Genomic DNA, 18511 nt, shown 5'->3' on the forward strand with positions numbered 1-18511 from the left:
TTGTGCTCCTGTGTTGTCAAACGCAAGGTCACCCAGTGCCCAGGGAGAAGATGCCACACTGCGCCCTCCACCCCCCTTCCCTTAGGGTTAGGGTCAGGGGGCAGTTTATCTCCATATCCAGTTCTGCCAGTGCTATAGATCAACATCTGAGAACCGAGTTCTGCATGCGTACTAAGAGCGTGGCATGGATGGTACGGCTGTTTAGGTGCTGCGAGGACTAAAGTGGACTTTCCATAGCAAACAGAAGGTCCACTTTTTTTTTTTTTTTACCAGCCATAATGGTCTTTGCTAAGGTGCTTCCTGTCATAGGGTGACAGCGCTCTGTCCCTATTTTCCCACTTGTGCTCCTGTGTTGTCACACGCAATGTCATCCAACATCCAGGGCAAAGATGCCAAACTGCACCCCTACCCTTCCCTTAGGGTTAGGGTCAGGGGGCCCCCATCCCTTCAACAAACCATTGTACCCAGGGCAGCTTACCCTCCTGCCCACCCTTTGTCCCAGCCCTGGTCACACGGGCTTCTGATGGAGACTACTAGAGATGGGCTCAGGCGTGTTCGGGATCCTAGACCCAACCCACCTGCTCGATCCCGCCAGGAAGCCGACTACTAATCCCAGGCATTGAGACCTTTCCCGGTCTGTGCAGCATTAGGGTTGCCACCGCATACCTTTAATCCAGGACATATATTAATTACACGGGTTCTGAGGCTGATATAAGGCACCAAGTGAGTTTAATTACCACCTTAATCAGCCACAGAACCTGTGTAATGTGTGTCCTGGTTTAAAGGGATGAAGTGGCAACCCTAGTGCAGCTGCGGACAGTGACTGGCGGTGTGCAGTGTCAGCTTCCTGGTGGATTCGGGGAGGTGGGTTGGGATTAGGATCCCAAAACATTCCTGAGCCCATCTCTAGAGACTACAAGTGGCCGTGCACATGCACATTTCACAGGTATGGTCCAATGTTGTTACCATGAGAAAACCCACCCTGGGAAATGCCATTCAGCCGTTGTTGAGATTGGGTTTACATCTAGGAAGACGTTCACAAAAAATTAAAGGCCACCACTGGTGACTTTCTGCTGTTCGTTAGTTTTAATCCTTTGATTCAGTGACCAAGAACCTGCATGTCTCTAAAGAACCCTGACCACCTCGCCAACTTCCTCCTGACCACCTCACCAACTTCCTCCTGATCACTTCGCCAACTTCCTCCTGATCACCTCGCCACCTTCCTCCTGATCACTTCACCAACTTCCTCCTGATCACCTCGCCAACTTCCTCCTGATCACCTCGCCAACTTCCTCCTGACCACCTCGCCAACCTCCTCCTGACCACCTCGCCATCTTCCTCCTGACCACCTCGCCAACTTCCTCCTGATCACCTCGCCAACTTCCTCCTGATCACCTCACCAACTTCCTCCTGATCACCTCGCCAACTTCCTCCTGATCACCTCGCCAACTTCCTCCTGATCACCTCGCCAACTTCCTCCTGACCACCTCGCCAACTTCCTCCTGACCTCCTCGCCAACTTCCTCCTGACCTCCTCGCCAACATCCTCCTGACCTCCTCGCCAACTTTCTCCTGACCACCTCGCCAACTTCCTCCTGACCTCCTCGCCACCTTCCTCCTTACCACCTCGCCACCTTCCTCCTGACCTCCTCGCCAACTTCCTCCTGACCACCTCGCCACCTTCCTCCTTACCACCTCGCCACCTTCCTCCTTACCACCTCGCCACCTTCCTCCTGATCACCTCGCCACCTTCCTCCTGACCACCTTGCCACCTTCCTCCTGATCACCTCACCAACTTCCTCCTGACCACCTCGCCACCTTCCTCCTGACCACCTCGCCACCTTCCTCCTGACCCCCTCGCCAACTTCCTCCTGACCACCTCGCCACCTTCCTCCTGATCACCTCGCCACCTTCCTCCTGACCACCTTGCCACCTTCCTCCTGACCACCTTGCCACCTTCCTCCTGACCACCTTGCCACCTTCCTCCTGACCACCTTGCCACCTTCCTCCTGACCACCTTGCCACCTTCCTCCTGATCACCTCGCCAACTTCCTCCTGACCACCTCGCCAACTTCCTCCAGACCTCCTCACCACCTTCCTCCTGACCACCTCGCCAACTTCTTCCTGACCACCTCGCCAACTTCCTCCTGACCACCTCGCCACCACCTTCCTCCTGACCACCTCACCACCTTCCTCCTGACCACCTCGCCAACTTCCTCCTGACCACCTCGCCACCTTCCTCCTGATCACCTCGCCAACTTCTTCCTGACCACCTCGCCAACTTCCTCCTGACCACCTCGCCACCACCTTCCTCCTGACCACCTCACCACCTTCCTCCTGACCACCTCGCCAACTTCCTCCTGACCACCTCGCCACCTTCCTCCTGATCACCTCGCCAACTTCCTCCTGACCGCCTCGCCAACTTCCTCGATTTGTATACAGTAAAACCTTGGATTGCGAGCATAATTCGTTCCGGAAACATGCTTGTAATCCAAAGCACTCTTATATCAAAGCAAATTTTCCCATCAGAAATTATGGAAACTCAGATGATCCGTTCCACAACCATTTATTCATAAGTCTTTCAGTTTATAGTCCATATAAAAAGATTATAGCAATGTGATAGGTTGTGTCATCATAAAATGTCCATCCAAAAATGGCGCCTCCACAAGGGGATTAGAAGCAAAATCCAGCAGGAGCTACAGAGTATAAAAGAGAAGAGAGGTGCCTCTAAGTGTAGCAGTATGGGGACATTTAATGAAGGTACAACATTTAGCAACTCACATGGTTGATGATTAAGAGGCATATCTAAGTATGCAGGTATCCGGGGTACAGCTGTCCACATAGACCATCTTCTGAACCACTGGCTCTCACCGATGTCAGTCTGCAATTGTGATTGGGAAGACTACCCTGCAGTAGAGTGATCTGAAAGCGAGACTTTGAATCGCTCGTGGAGCGCAGCGTGGAAGAGTGTGATGAAGATGGCAGTGCGGAGGATGGTCTATGTGGACAGCTTTACCCCGGATACCTGCATACTTAGATGTGCCTGTTTTAATCATCAAACCATGTGAGCTGCTAAATATTGAACCTTCATTAAATGTAACAATATTGCTACACTTAGAGGCGCCTCTCTTCTCTTTTATACCCAGTTGTGGCATGATGCTACTTGTATATCAAGACATCGCTTGTATATCAAGTCAAAATTTATTTTAAAAATTTGCTTGTCTTGCAAAGCGCTCTCAAACCAAGTTACTCTCAAACCAAGGTTTTACTGTACTTGTTGCAGGTCAGTGACTCAGAAAATGCGGAAAAATCAACAGAACAGCCTGGCAGATAGCATTTTTCGGAGGTCAGCCTTCGTATATCTAGCAATGTTGTGAGGATAGAGTTGCGTTGTCATTTCCGGCTTGTTTTAAATGTAGACTCTGGGACTGCCATGCTTATCCTTCCTACACTACACAGTAACCAAAGATATCGAATAGTTTAGGAGATCATGATGTCTTCACTGGCTACATGATTATTCCAAGTCCATGGCTCAGGATGGAAATGAGAGCCCTGGAGGACAGACATGTGAGAGTGGCTGCTAATGACTACTTATAAGGCTCTGTTCACACTTGTGCGAATTGTCATGCGACTTTAGACACAACGCCGCATGGCAAGTCGCAGCCCATTGTTTTTAATGGCACCCAGTTGGATCTATACTACTTTTATGCAATGTAAGTGACAAAGTGTAAAGTCGCATCAAAGTCACACTCGGTACAAGTGTAAATGGAGCCTTAAAGGCCCCTTTCACATGGGATGGAATCCATCCAAGCGGATCCACCTGCTCAGAGGGGGATCTCTCTGCTGACTCTCACTGAACAGGCGGATGACAGGTCCGTGTCCGCTCCACTATGCAGAGCAGACACGGACACAGCCTGCTGCTCTCTATGGGGCGGTTGGATGGAAACGCACTGCATGTCCATTTCCATCTGATTGTCATCTGATCCGCTGGATGGATGGCGAATGTATCCCCATCTGCCTGTTTTTAACAGACTGGATCAGATGCAGTCGGGTGACAGCAGGCACATGTCTGCTGACATCTGCTGCCCCATAGAGAACAATGGGTGGTCCGATTGGTTCCGCTTGAAAAACGAACAGGAGGACCCGATGTGTCCTTTGGAGTGAAAAAGGCAAAAGGGTGCGTCCACCTAAAAGGCAATTCATAATTATAGGAGATTCCTGGATGCTACATGGGAATTTTGGGTGTCCTGTTATAATCTCCATAATATAACCAATGTAAATCCAGCAGAGATGGTGGGAGCCCCTCATACTGGTCACAGCAGGTGTACAGACCCAGGAACTCAGCACAGGGATGGTGGGAGCCCCTCATACTGGTTACAGCAGATGTGCAGACCCAGGAACTCAGCACTGGGATGGTGGGAGCCCCTCATACTGGTCACAGCAGGTGTACAGACCCAGGAACTCAGCACAGGGATGGTGGGAGCCCCTCATACTGGTTACAGCAGATGTGCAGACCCAGGAACTCAGCACTGGGATGGTGGGAGCCCCTCATACTGGTCACAGCAGGTGTACAGACCCAGGAACTCAGCACAGGGATGGTGGGAGCCCCTCATACTGGTTACAGCAGATGTGCAGACCCAGGAACTCAGCACAGGGATGGTGGGAGCCCCTCATACTGGTCACAGCAGGTGTACAGACCCAGGAACTCAGCACAGGGATGGTGGGAGCCCCTCATACTGGTTACAGCAGATGTGCAGACCCAGGAACTCAGCACTGGGATGGTGGGAGCCCCTCATACTGGTCACAGCAGGTGTACAGACCCAGGAACTCAGCACAGGGATGGTGGGAGCCCCTCATACTGGTTACAGCAGATGTGCAGACCCAGGAACTCAGCACTGGGATGGTGGGAGCCCCTCATACTGGTCACAGCAGGTGTACAGACCCAGGAACTCAGCACAGGGATGGTGGGAGCCCCTCATACTGGTTACAGCAGATGTGCAGACCCAGGAACTCAGCACTGGGATGGTGGGAGCCCCTCATACTGGTCACAGCAGGTGTACAGACCCAGGAACTCAGCACAGGGATGGTGGGAGCCCCTCATACTGGTTACAGCAGATGTGCAGACCCAGGAACTCAGCACTGGGATGGTGGGAGCCCCTCATACTGGTCACAGCAGGTGTACAGACCCAGGAACTCAGCACAGGGATGGTGGGAGCCCCTCATACTGGTCACAGCAGGTGTACAGACCCAGGAACTCAGCACTGGGATGGTGGGAGTCCCTCATACTGGTTACAGCAGATGTGCAGACCCAGGAACTCAGCACTGGGATGGTGGGAGCCCCTCATACTGGTCACAGCAGGTGTACAGACCCAGGAACTCAGCACAGGGATGGTGGGAGCCCCTCATACTGGTTACAGCAGATGTGCAGACCCAGGAACTCAGCACTGGGATGGTGGGAGCCCCTCATACTGGTCACAGCAGGTGTACAGACCCAGGAACTCAGCACAGGGATGGTGGGAGCCCCTCATACTGGTCACAGCAGGTGTACAGACCCAGGAACTCAGCACTGGGATGGTGGGAGTCCCTCATACTGGTTACAGCAGATGTGCAGACCCAGGAACTCAGCACTGGGATGGTGGGAGCCCCTCATACTGGTCACAGCAGGTGTACAGACCCAGGAACTCAGCACAGGGATGGTGGGAGCCCCTCATACTGGTCACAGCAGGTGTACAGACCCAGGAACTCAGCACTGGGGTGGTGGGAGCCCCTCATACTGGTTACAGCAGGTGTACAGACCCAGGAACTCAGCACAGGGATGGTGGGAGTCCCTCATATTGGTTACAGCAGATATACAGACCCAAGAACTCAGCACTGGGATGGTGGGAGTCCCTCATACTGGTTACAGCAGGTGTACAGACCCAGGAACTCAGCACAGGGATGGTGGGAGTCCCTCATACTGGTTACAGCAGATATACAGACCCAAGAACTCAGCACTGGGATGGTGGGAGTCCCTCATACTGGTTACAGCAGGTGTGCAGACGAGGGGCTCCCACCATCCCAGTGCTGAGTTCCTAGGTCTGTACACCTGCTGTGACCAGTATGAAGGGCTTCCACCATCCCTGTGCTGAGTTCCTAGGTCTGTACACCTGCTGTGACCAGTAAGAGGGGCTCCCACCATCCCAGTGCTGAGTTCCTGGGTCTGTACACCTGCTGTGACCAGTATGAGTACTGTGCTCCCTTCCCTCTCCTAATTTACCAGCTTCCTCCTTTTCTGAATGGACAGAGTCATAGTCAGTGACATTGTAAAAAAAAAAAAAATAAAATGATAAAAAATAATACAACTAAAATACCAAAAAATAAAAACTACTGACACCACTGGGTGAACTTCCAGGATCGCAAAGGTCACACTTGCGACCGGGCCCTGGCATTCCACCACTGTGGGGAGGCTCCAAGATGGCAGGAAGGGGGCCCACTGCAGAACATGTGAAAGGGTCCCGCTGGAGGACCGTAATAAAGGGCCCCGCAACGAGAATAAAGGGCCCCAGGATCAGTGGGAAGAGCCCCAGGATAAGTGGGAAGAGCCCCAGGCTTGAAGGGAAGGGCCCGGCCAGGGGTCCGGGGGGGGGCCCTTCATGGTTCCTTGCATCGGGGCCCTGAAGGTTCTAGTTACACCTCTGCGTTTAACCACTTGCTGACCGCTCTATAGCAGTTTTACTGCTACAGGGCGGCAGCTGTGTGCGGGATCACGTATATATGTGATCCCGACAGATGTAAGGAAAGAGGATTCTGCTACAGGTGAAAGCAATCCAAATGGATAGGATTAGATGGGTTGGGTGCTAGCCTCAGCTTGCCACCGTGGTATGAGGGAAAAGAAAGGAAGTTACGGCTGCACACCACCATGGATCCAACATGAATTTATTGTGTCTTCTTGGAAGGAACACGAGTTAAGTGTAAAACGTGTCCCATGTCCTGGTGGCAGTCTATGATGACCCAATAAATTCACGTTGGATCAATGGTGGTGTGCAGCTGTATCTTCCTTTCTTTCCCCTATATGTGATGCCACACGTCTGCCTGCAGGGGGGGCAGGTCGCTTATGTTGTGATTATTCACAGCAGAAGCCGGTCTGTGGGTGCCGGGCACTGAATGTCCGCTGGCACCCGCTGATCGTCGGGCAGAGACTCAGAACGGAGCTCTGCCTGTGTAAACAGGGCAGACTTCCGCTCTGATGGGGTAAGGGATGGATTCTGTGTTCCTGCAAAGCAGGGAATAAAAGCCTTTTACCCTAGTAACAGCAGCACACATTGACCTCACAAATGCGCTTCTGGAAGTATGGTCATACATTCCCATAGACACACTCCTAAACCTTGTGGACAGCCTTCCTAGAAGAGTTGAAGCTGTTATAGCTGCAAAGGGTGGGCCGACTCAATATTGAACCCTACAGACTAAGACTGGGATGCCACTACAGTTCACGTGCGTGTAAAGGCAGGCGTCCCAAAACTTTTGGAAATATAGTGTATGTACAATCGGAGAGAGCAATGTAGTTAGGGGAAGCTGGGATACTGGTTGTGGTTTGGTGCAGAGTGGAGAATGTTGTGGTTCCCCCCTCCCATCACAGAGCTGCCTTTAATAGAGGTAATACATTATTATGGAGACTCCCAGGCGTCTCTTCTGTCCACAAACGTATTATTTCGACACACCCGCTGCACAATACAGAAACGTCACTTTGGAGCTTTGCCGCTGTTCCTCATTCTAGTGCCAAAGTATGGCCAGTTGGTGAAGAACTCCGGGTAGCAAAATTCATACCTGAAGTGCCTGCAACACTAAGCCTAGCTTCACATACATCTGTACATGTGTGTGGTTGATGCGTTTTCATGCTTCTGTGTTTTTTGTTTTTTTGGGCTTTGTTTTTTTTTTTTGTAGGAGGAGACTAGTTGTTAACCACTTGAAGACCAGGCTTTTTCTGACACTTTTTGTTTACAAGTTTAAATCAGTATTTTTGCTAAAAAGAAATACTTAGAACCCCCAAACATTATACATATTTTTTTTTTTAGCAGAGACCCTAGGGAATAAAATGGCGATTGTTGCAATTTTTTATGTCACATGATGTTTGCACAGCGTTTTTTTTCAAACGCAGTTTTTTGGGAAAAAATACACTCTAATGAATTAAAAAAACCCCACAATATATACCCCAATTTTTTTTATAAAATGCGAAAGATGATGTTATGCCGAACATGTCACGCTTCTAAATAGCGTGCTCGTGAAATGGCGAAAAACAACAGTACTTAAAAATCTCAGTAGGCAATGTTTTAAAGGCCTTTACAGGTTACCTGTTTAGAGTTACAGAGGAGGTCTAGTGCTAGAATTCTTGCTCTCACTCTAACATTCGTGGTGATACCTCACATGTGTGGTGCGAACACCGTTTACATATGCGAGCACAACTTACATATGCAATCGCTTCTGTGCGCGAGCACGCAGGGATGGGGCGCTTTCAATTTTTTTTCTTTATTTACTTTCCTTTTTACACTGTCCCTTTTTTAATATTTTTTTTTTTTCGCTTTTATTTCTATTACAAGGAATGTAAGCATCTCTTGTAATATAAATAAGGATGGCAGGTCCTCTTTATGGAGAGATCTGGGGTCAAAAAGACCCCAAATCTCTTCTTTACTTTTTAAAAGCAAAAGATAAAAAAAAAATGTGTATGTGTGGGGGGGGGGGGGGGGGGAACAACCCCCCTACCTCTACCCCCCTACCTCTACCCCCCTACCTCTACCCCCCTACCTCTACCTCTACCTCTACCCCTACCTCTACCTCCTCTTTGGAAAGCGTTCCAGTGGCTCATGAGCCTCGGACCACTTTCATGAGAAAGCCAGTCACCAACTGCAAAAAAACTATACCAGGTTATGGCTGATATCTTAAGCCATAATCCCGGTAAACCACCTGCAAACCACAATGTGTGTGTATATATGTATATATATATATATATATATATATATATATATATACATATGTATTGCGGTCGGTTAAACACAAATCTCCACCAAAATTGCATATAAATGCATTTTTGATGAGGACCGATTAACCACTTGCTGACCGCCAGCAGCACATATACTGTAGCAGGCTGGCTCTGTCCTGCGAAACAACTTAACTGTATGTCCCGAGTGGGGGCACGCATGCGCCCATTCGCCACAGGGGAGCCAATCAGCGGGTGCATCAATCCCTGTGGAGTCAGAATGGCGGCCTGCCATTGTAAACATGGCAGACCGCTGTTCTGTCAGTAATGAACATAGGGATTCTGTGTTTCCCTTTTTAAGGAACACAGGTCTCTGTGTTTTTTCAGTAAATACATCCCCCACACAGTTAGAAAACACCCCATATGGACACATTTAACCCTTTGCCAGTGTCATTAGTACAGTAACAGAGCATATTATTTTGCACTGATTACTGTAGTAATGTCACTGGTTCCCCCAAAAGTGTCAAAAATGTCAGTTAGGTGTCCGATCTGTCCGCTGCAATGTTGCAGTCCCGCTAAAAATCGCAGATCGCCGCCATTACTAGTAAAAAAATAAAATAAAAATTACATAAATCTTTCCCATAGTTTTTAGACTCAATAACTTTTGTGCAAACCAATCAATGTACACTTATTTGGATTTTTTTTACCAAAAATATGTAGCAGAATACAAAAAAATCATCTACCAAGAGCATGCCATAATCCAAAAAAACAGACAAAGGGGGAAAGAAGCCAGGTTGTAGGAACCAACTAGGCACAATGGTGGACTTTAAAGGCACATAATAGGATAGACTTGGACACCAAAAGTTGTATAAAAGAAACATTTATTAAATTAAATTAAAAAAATTCATACATAAAAGGGATGAGCCTGACCAAGCAAAGGTTCTGAATCATCCCACATAGAGGTACATGTCTGTGACCAAAAAGTTGGTCATACATGAACTTTGAATTACATAGCAAACATCGTGTGACTATGAGACCATACGTCTGCCCAAAAGTCAACATGTTTCGCAGTATGCTTCATCAGGACCAGATGCAGACAACAGTATTTATTCTTCTCGATACAACGCAAGTCAAGGAATTGGCTTTGGGCGGACACAGGGAGTGAGTAAGGCCAAAAACTCTGTAGGAAATTTTTACTTGGGAAAATCAGAGATAAATATATCCCATTATAGGCTATTACACCAAGGAAAAATGTACAGGGTCTAGATCTTATTGTTTGTGAATATGCTACTTTGGGTAGTATGGTAAGTTCGGAGTAAAAAATCCCAGTGGAAGATGTAGAGCATGGGTGTCCAACCTTTTGGCTTCTCTGGGCCACATTGAGTGTAGAGAAATTTTTTCGGGCCGCATACAAAATATATACTATAGTTAAGGTATATAAGTAATAAAATGCCGTTGCGCCCATCCCGTGCCGCCACACCCCCAGCACTAATTTAGCACAACTAGAGGATGATTAAATGAAATGGAATCAGTATACAGAGGTTTACTTCTTCTGAGAGATAATAAAGGATCACTCTAACACCAGTGATTTGAAGTGGTCATGGTGGTAGGAGCCAGAAACACTGCACATGCTCGCCTCCCCCCCCCCTCCGAGGCAGCCTCTGCCTACCGTTAGTTGGAAGCTGCTGTGGCCGTGCCCCCGACCCGACTTTCTTCCTCCCCAGCAACAAAATATATTGTCAGGGGGCAGTGGGCCGCATTGCCTGCGGTTCCGGGCCGCAGGTTGGACATGCCTGATGTAGAGTATATCATGAGGTAGCTTGGTTGAAAAAATCAAGTAGGAGGTATAAATACCACTTAACGTAAGGGAAGCCCAGAAAACGGGCTCTACCATAAATGATAACCCCCAAATAGCCAGGAGAAGGCAAAACCCTTAGACCAGGCCAGTAAATGCTCCCCAGATATGTAGCAGAATACAAAATGGCCTAAAATGATGAAAAAATTAGATTTTTTTTTTATTGGGAATGTTATATAGCTGAAAGTAAAAAATATTGCTTTTTTTTCCCTCAGAATTGTCGCTATTTTTATGTTTATAGCGCAAAAATTAAAACCCGCAGAGGTGATCAAATACCACCAAAAGAAAGTTCTATTTGTGGGGAAAAAAAGGACATCAGTTTTATTAGGGTACAGCGTCGCACGACCGCACGATTGTCCGTTAAATAACATAGTGCTGTATTCGCAAAAAATAGCCTGGTCATTAAGGGGGGGAACCTTCCAGTCCAGAAGTGGTTAAAGTCTGCAGGAGTCAAAAAATCACCTTTTCCCAATAACATACTGCAGGAAACTGCATAGACGTAAACAGAACCCAGAAGAAATAATTGTTAAATGATGTCCGGGGCGTTTCTGCAAATTCACTAAAAACCACACATAGGGCCAAGTCACACCTAGGTGGTCTGTTCTGGTGCCTTCCTGCACCATAAAGGACTCTATTTATTTGAATGGGCTGCCAATGCACCAAGCATCAATTTTTCAGATAGGGGGGTTACCATGCATTGTGGTGCTCTACAACACATCCATTGGGGGGGTGCCTTTGCCAATGAAATTTAATGTCACTGCTAACGCGTGTATGGTGCGTTGATGCTGCTCAATTTTGCAGATGATGGGTGTGAATATACCCCTACTGTGTGGAGACCATGTGGTTCCTGAGATGCAAAAAAGATGCAAACCAACAACAATTGTGTTTGTGCCTTCACCACCTCCTCTGCACATCACTGCAGTCACATCTAAGGTCCATGGTTCCTACAGACTTTCATTTTCCTATCAGCCACTAGATGGCGTTGTGCAGATGGCAAATCTATTTCCTGCAGTACCAATAGGAAAGCAAACCACATTCTAGTGATGCTGGGGGTCCCTTTCTTTTTATTTTGGATAGAATGGGAAAAAGTTCAAATTTTTGTCCTTTTTTTTTGTATTTTTCCCTCACTTCTTCTCCCTGTGAAATCCATGCAAGAAATAGGGGGGAGTGGTCGTCACAGGGACAAGAAGGCACAAACAAATTCTGACCCTTCCCCCACAGTACAACAGCTGCCCATAGATGGATCAAATCTTGGCTGGTTCAGCAGGGACTGGCCAAGATTTCATCCATCAATGGGCAGGCTGGTTGCACCCAAGTCAATCCATCCATGGACTTGGGTACAACCAGCCGGTCTGATCTTTTACATGTCATCATTGCCGACTGGGAAGGCTCCCCACCAGCAGAGCACAATAGTGCCGGGGGGAAACAAACTATTTTCTTTCTTTCCACCTGTGGTGGAAGGAAAGAAAATCGCATAATCTATGGGATGCTGAAGACTCGCCACCACCAAAAAGGTTGGTGGCATTTTTAAGAGACACTTGGTGCCCAAAATAACCGGATTGACCTGCTCGTTTTTTTTTTCTTGAGTGTGAAATCTGACACTCTCTATCATTTGGAATTCTATTGATAGTCCGTGTTCTATCCGCCGCCTTCGATCGTTCTACACATTCACTGAGGTTTTTATTTCAATGATTCAGTATTTAAAGCGGAACTACTGAGCAACACAAACCAAAGACGCTGTTTAACCACTTGACCTCTGGAAGATTTACCCCCCTTCATGACCATGGCATTTTTGGGAAAAGGTGCAGGGATTTTTGACTCCTGTAGACTTTAACCAGTTCTGGACCAGAAGATTTCCCCCTTAATGACCAGACTGTTTTTTGCAATACTGCACTGTTATTTTAACTGACAGATGCGCGGTCGTGCGACACTGTACCCAAATTAAATGTATTTTTTTCCCCCCCATAAATAGAGTTCTCTTTCGGTGGTATTTGATCACCTGTACGGTTTTTATTTTTTGCGCTATTAATATAAAAAAGCCGACCATTTTGAAAAAAAAAAAAATATTTTTTTACTTTCTGCTATAAAACACATCAAATAAAAAAGTAGAAACAAATCTAATTTCTTCATCAATTTAAGCCAATTTGTATTCTGCAACATACTTTTGGTAAAAAAAAAAAAAAAAAAATTCCAATAAGCGTGTATTGATTGGTTTTGCAAACGTTATATATTTTTATTTAATTATTTTTACTAGTAATGGCAGTGATCAGAGACTTCAAGCGGCACTGCGATATTGCGGAGGACAGTCAGACTTTAACTGAAACTTTTTGGGGACCACTAATACAGTAATCAGTGCTAAAAAAATATGCACAGTCACTGTACTAATGACACTGGCTGGGAAGGGGTTAACATCAGGGGCGATCAAAGGGTTAACGGTGTGCCTAGCCAGTGTAGGAGGTGCTTTTACTATGGGAAGTCATGGATTTGTTTCTCTGCTTTGCAGGAACACAGGATCCATGCCTTCCCTACTGACCGCAGGGCAGCCATCAGAAAATTTGGGGCCCCTTACACAGCTTTGGGTCTGAGCCCCCCCCCTGAGCCTGACCACCTGGTCACTGAATGCCTACAGGAGGCAGAGGAGAAGCAAGCATTTAGCGGCTGCCAGAGGTAAATGGAGTGACCAGTTCCTCCTATATGCTGCCCCCACCCCCCCCCTCCAGGTGTACAGGGGGCCGCACCGACACCTGGTGCATGGGGCCAGGTTGGACATGTGTCCTCTGTAGTTATGCCCCTGGATGGGATCAGTGGCAGCGGTGGTTGATGGGATCGGTGGTGGTGGGGATGATTTCGGCCAGTGACGGCACCAGGCCCCCGCTCTCAACTGTGCATGCAAGGAGAATTCCCGCACACACGCATCGCAAAAACAAGAGGCTGCCATTGAGATATATGCAGAAATCCCAAACGGGGCATCCAGACATCAAAACTAGAAGAAGCAGCGGGGGCGCGCCCCCCCTCCACAGTGGTGGAACACAAGTGCCCTGCACCCGGGCCCCTCAGGACACCTGGGCCCCTTACATGGCGATCTGACCTGTTTACATAGGCAGACCACCATTCCGCCTCTGTGCTGGATGATCGGTGGGCCCATACGGACATTAAATCTGCGGTACCCACAGATCATTACCCGTTGTGTATAATCACAGTGGGAGCAGGCCACCGGTGGCGTGTATGCACGTCCCCAACCTGGAAGTGTTTGATCACGTACATGACCCAGCGCAGCAGTGCCACCTTGCCGCCATATATTTAAGTTATACAACCGGCAAGTGATTCATTTTTAATATTCAAAGCACCATGTTTTTTTTTTTTAACTTTGAAAAATGAACCCCCCCCTCCAGCATTTCCTCCAATGACCATCTTGAGTAAGGGCAGATGATTCATATAGCATTTACTTCCTGGAATCCATTTACCCTTAGTCCAGGCAGGAGGGTGTGCTCGGCGGAGAAAACCCCTCCCTTTCTGAACACTTCTGGGATGTATGACCTAATTTTGTGTAGGCCAGGAAGTAACTGAAGAAATGGTAAAAAAAAAAAAAAAAAAGAAAAGTTAAAATGTGTAAATATAATAAATCTTTCTATTTATTTACTAATGCTAGCAGCGTAAGGATTAAAAATAGTCCATGAGTTATAAGAGTGAAGTTCCCCTTTACCATGACGTGGCTCACTGGTTGCTGCACATTTCATCACACTGCTTTTAAGGATTTCCACTTCTTCATACGCTGGCATGTGACCCCTGCACCTGGCGCTGCAAATTTTTTAGCTCTCACAAACCGCAAAGGAGGATTTGACGGACTTTTTTATTTTTCCTTGAATAAACTGATCTCTAGGAGTTCTTGGGGAACGCAGCAGCTTTGGATGTGTGATGGGAGTTGTCAGTGCCTGGCTTCTTTCATGGCTTGTTCCCATCGTTGCCTCCATTGTCCTTCTGTCACGACTCGCAGTCTGTGTGCTATGCTGATAACTCGGCACTGGAGTCTTTGTTACTTGAATTGGGAAATCTAGGCTATGCCGCTTAGAACCACCATTTCTCCACGCTCCTTGCTGGAATCTTCCGATATTTTAACCATTATTTTAGAGTTAATTAAAGTAAACCTGTGCTGGAGGAATATTAAAGAACATTTTGTTACACAGTTACACTGGTCCAATGTATCTATGAATATGCCATATCTGTGGGATCCCTCTAGAAGTTGGAAATCTCTGTAGTAGATACCACTACTCCAGTGATCTCTACTTGCTTCTGGGTCCTGTAGTGAGCGGGTGCCCAGTTGCATTCTGAACACAGAATGTTGGCCAGAAATGCAAAGCATTTGTCAACTATAGTGATCTCCAGCTTCCAGAGCAGTGGTCTCCAAACAGTGGCCAGAGGCGGTATGTGGCCCTTTGCTGGTCTTTATTAGGCCTTTGGGTCACTATTCCATCCTCGAACACCAACAATGGGGCACTATTCGTCCCACTGAAACCATCAAAAGGGCACATTTCTTTCATTGACACCAATGATGGGGCACAGTTCCTCCCATTGACACCAATGATGGGGCACAGTTCCTCCCATTGACACCAATGATGGGGCACAGTTCCTCCCATTGAAACCAACGATGGGGCACAGTTCCTCCCATTGAAACCAACGATAGGGCACAGTTCCTCCCATTGAAACCAACGATGGGGCACAGTTCCTCCCATTGACACCAACGATGGGGCACAGTTCCTCCCATTGACACCAACGATGGGGCACAGTTCCTCCCATTGACACCAACGATGGGGCACAGTTCCTCCCATTGTCACCAATGATGGGGCACAGTTCCTCCCATTGTCACCAACGATGGGGCACAGTTCCTCCCATTGTCACCAACGATGGGGCACAGTTCCTCCCATTGTCACCAACGATGGGGCACAGTTCCTCCCATTGTCACCAACGATGGGGCACAGTTCCTCCCATTGTCATTAACGATGGGGCACAGTTCCTCCCATTGACACCAACGATGGGGCACAGTTCCTCCCATTGACACCAACGATGGGGCACAGTTCCTCCCATTGACACCAACGATGGGGCACAGTTCCTCCCATTGTCACCAATGATGGGGCACAGTTCCTCCCATTGTCACCAACGATGGGGCACAGTTCCTCCCATTGTCACCAACGATGGGGCACAGTTCCTCCCATTGTCACCAATGATGGGGCACAGTTTCTCCCATTGTCACCAACGATGGGACACTTTTCCTCCCATTGTCACCAACGATAGGGCACAGTTCCTCCCATGGGGTACAGTTCCTCCCATTGTCACCAACGATGTGGCACAGTTCCTCCCATTGTCACCAACGTTGGGGCACCGTTCCTCCCATTGTCACCAACCATGGGGCACAGTTCCTCCCACTGACACCAACAATGGGGCACCGTTCCTCCCATCGTCACCAACCATGGGGCACAGTTCCTCCCACTGACACCAACGATGGGGCACCGTTCCTCCCATCGTCACCAACCAAGGCGGCACAGTTCCTCCCACTGACACCAACGTGGGGGAACAATTCTGGAGGACAGTAAACTGGCCCTTTGTGTAGTAAGTTTGGAGACAGACCCCTGTTCTAGAGGAATCCCACAGGTATTGTATATACATACTTACGTTGGTCAAGCTAGACCAATGTAACTATGTAACAAATTTAGCTCTTTACCTGTCGAAGGACTTGTATTTCTGTCTATTAATTCCTGCAATTTCCACAGCCATGGCAGAGAAGAGGAGCAGGTAGATCACTTCTCTTTCTCTGCTATAGTGAATCAACGCCACTTTTTTTTTTTATTTTGCCGTGGTGTGTGAAACGCACTTAAGACTAACACCCGGTGCAAAAAAAAGTGTACACACAAAATGTGGGGGCACAAAAAGTGCACAGGGCGTACACATGGACCTCTTCCGAAGAGAGAGGACCCTTACCCTGATCCCCCGGGGCAAAGGCTCCTGACACGCACACTTTAAAACCCTTGTCAAAGTGTTATTGTTTTTAAAAAGAGGCTTTTTTATATTAAAAAGTTAAACCTTTAATACAGGGTACACCCATGATACTGGTTCTGCAAAGCACACTGCGTACTTTTTAAATATAGGGTACAGCAGTAGCCTTTTAGGCAGCTTTTGTCTGATTGAAAATCTGCCTGATTTAAAATAAAAATGCAAAAAGAAAATGCAAAAAAAAAAATATACATATATATATATATTTATTTATATTCTATTCCTGAACCTGATAAATAAAACACTGTTACCTTAATGAAGGCCACAGTGTTCCTGAACATGATGGAAATCCAGTTAAGGAAAATGATCTTTGGTAAAATCGGCTTTAGGGAAAACAATTACACGCGGCTGCAGTGAGAACCGGCAAGTGAAAAGGTTTCCGAGAGGAGCCGTGATTAGGTCGGAGAGAATGCAGCCTGTACGTCTATTGTCATGGGATAATACCGCTCTGATTGAGGTAATGTCACCCGGCGTGATAAGGGAATATTAATTCAGCTCAGGAGATTTTATAATCCTGACATAATCACCTCTAATAATATATCCCCATTATAACGGGGAGGCTCTGGGAACTGCTGGAAGCTTTAGCTGTCGGATCTGTCTTAAAAAAAAATGTGTATATGTGTGTGTATATGTATGTATGTATGTATGTGTGTGTGTGTGTGTGTGTGTATATATATATATATATATATATATACATTTGTGTTCCTTTTCCTGACTTTTATTTTTAGTAATTCTTTAAAAAAAAAAAAAGATACTTTATTGCCACCAGGAGAGCGCTTTGTAAACCATTTTTCCAGGATTCTCATCCCCTTGCTCTTGTAATAGAAGCTGTTTTTTTTTCTTTTGTTTGTTTTTTTGCTTTTTTTTGCAGAAGCTTGAAATGTATGTAAACCCTAACAGTGAATTTCTTTTACTTCCTTTTTTTTCTCCCTTTTTATTCTGTTTAACATTCGATCAAAGGTTTTTATTATATTGGTTTCTGTAAGCACGGAAAAATGCCTGTTGATCTGCCAGAAATCCAGTGTCACCCTGTGCATCTTGCAGTTGTGTTATCTCATACTGCGTTCTCATCCCTGAAATAGGTCACCTCTGTGGACTACAGAACATCTTCCCTCACACACTCCTGTCCTAGGGTGACAACACTGCCTTTTTTAGATACAGTATGGTGGGAGAGCGTTGTCACTCTAGAGAAGGAATTGTTCTACTGGCAGGATCGCCAGGCATCTTTCTTTTTTCTTTTTTTTTTGGTGCATTTTTTTTGTTATGCAACGCTGAAAAAGTAGCAAAACAAATGAGAATGTTATTAGAGCCGGTTCACACTGGGGCGACGACAAGTCGCTGTGGGTCGCCTGACATAGATTAGCACAGGACCCGTTCTAATAGGAGCGACACAAGTCGCTCCGACTTAGAAAAAGGGTCCTGTACTACTTTGGGGCGACCTGGAGTGACTTGCATTGACTTCAATGATAGGAAGTCCATGCATGTCGCTCCGAGGTCGCGATGCGAGCTGCGCACCGCGACTTCACAGGTCGCCCCGGCAAATCAGGTCGCGCCTATGTGAACCGGCTCTAAAAAAACTTACTGGTTACAAATAGAAATACAAGCAGAAAAATAAATGGGGCTAATTAGGGTTAACTAAGGGTTAATAAGGGGTTGAAAAGT

At 47.2% G+C, this 18511-nt stretch overlaps 2 protein-coding genes across 3 annotated transcripts in view; one reads left to right on the forward strand and one right to left on the reverse strand.

The window, feature by feature from the left end:
* Window positions 1-8354, reverse strand: part of LOC309545966 (sialidase-3-like) — a 452583-nt gene extending 444229 nt beyond the window's left edge. The window contains exon 1 of the mRNA XM_082245426.1: window positions 8327-8354. The gene's annotated coding sequence lies outside the window, so the exon portion shown is untranslated. The remainder of the gene's footprint in view (window positions 1-8326) is intronic.
* The window catches only part of ARHGEF17 (Rho guanine nucleotide exchange factor 17), a 419270-nt gene that overhangs the window by 226615 nt on the left and 174144 nt on the right, over window positions 1-18511 (forward strand). The gene's annotated exons all lie outside the window — the stretch shown is intronic.

The sequence above is a fragment of the Pelophylax lessonae genome (assembly GCF_965119305.1).
Source record: "Pelophylax lessonae genome assembly, chromosome: 2".
NCBI classification, from domain to species: domain Eukaryota; kingdom Metazoa; phylum Chordata; class Amphibia; order Anura; family Ranidae; genus Pelophylax; species Pelophylax lessonae.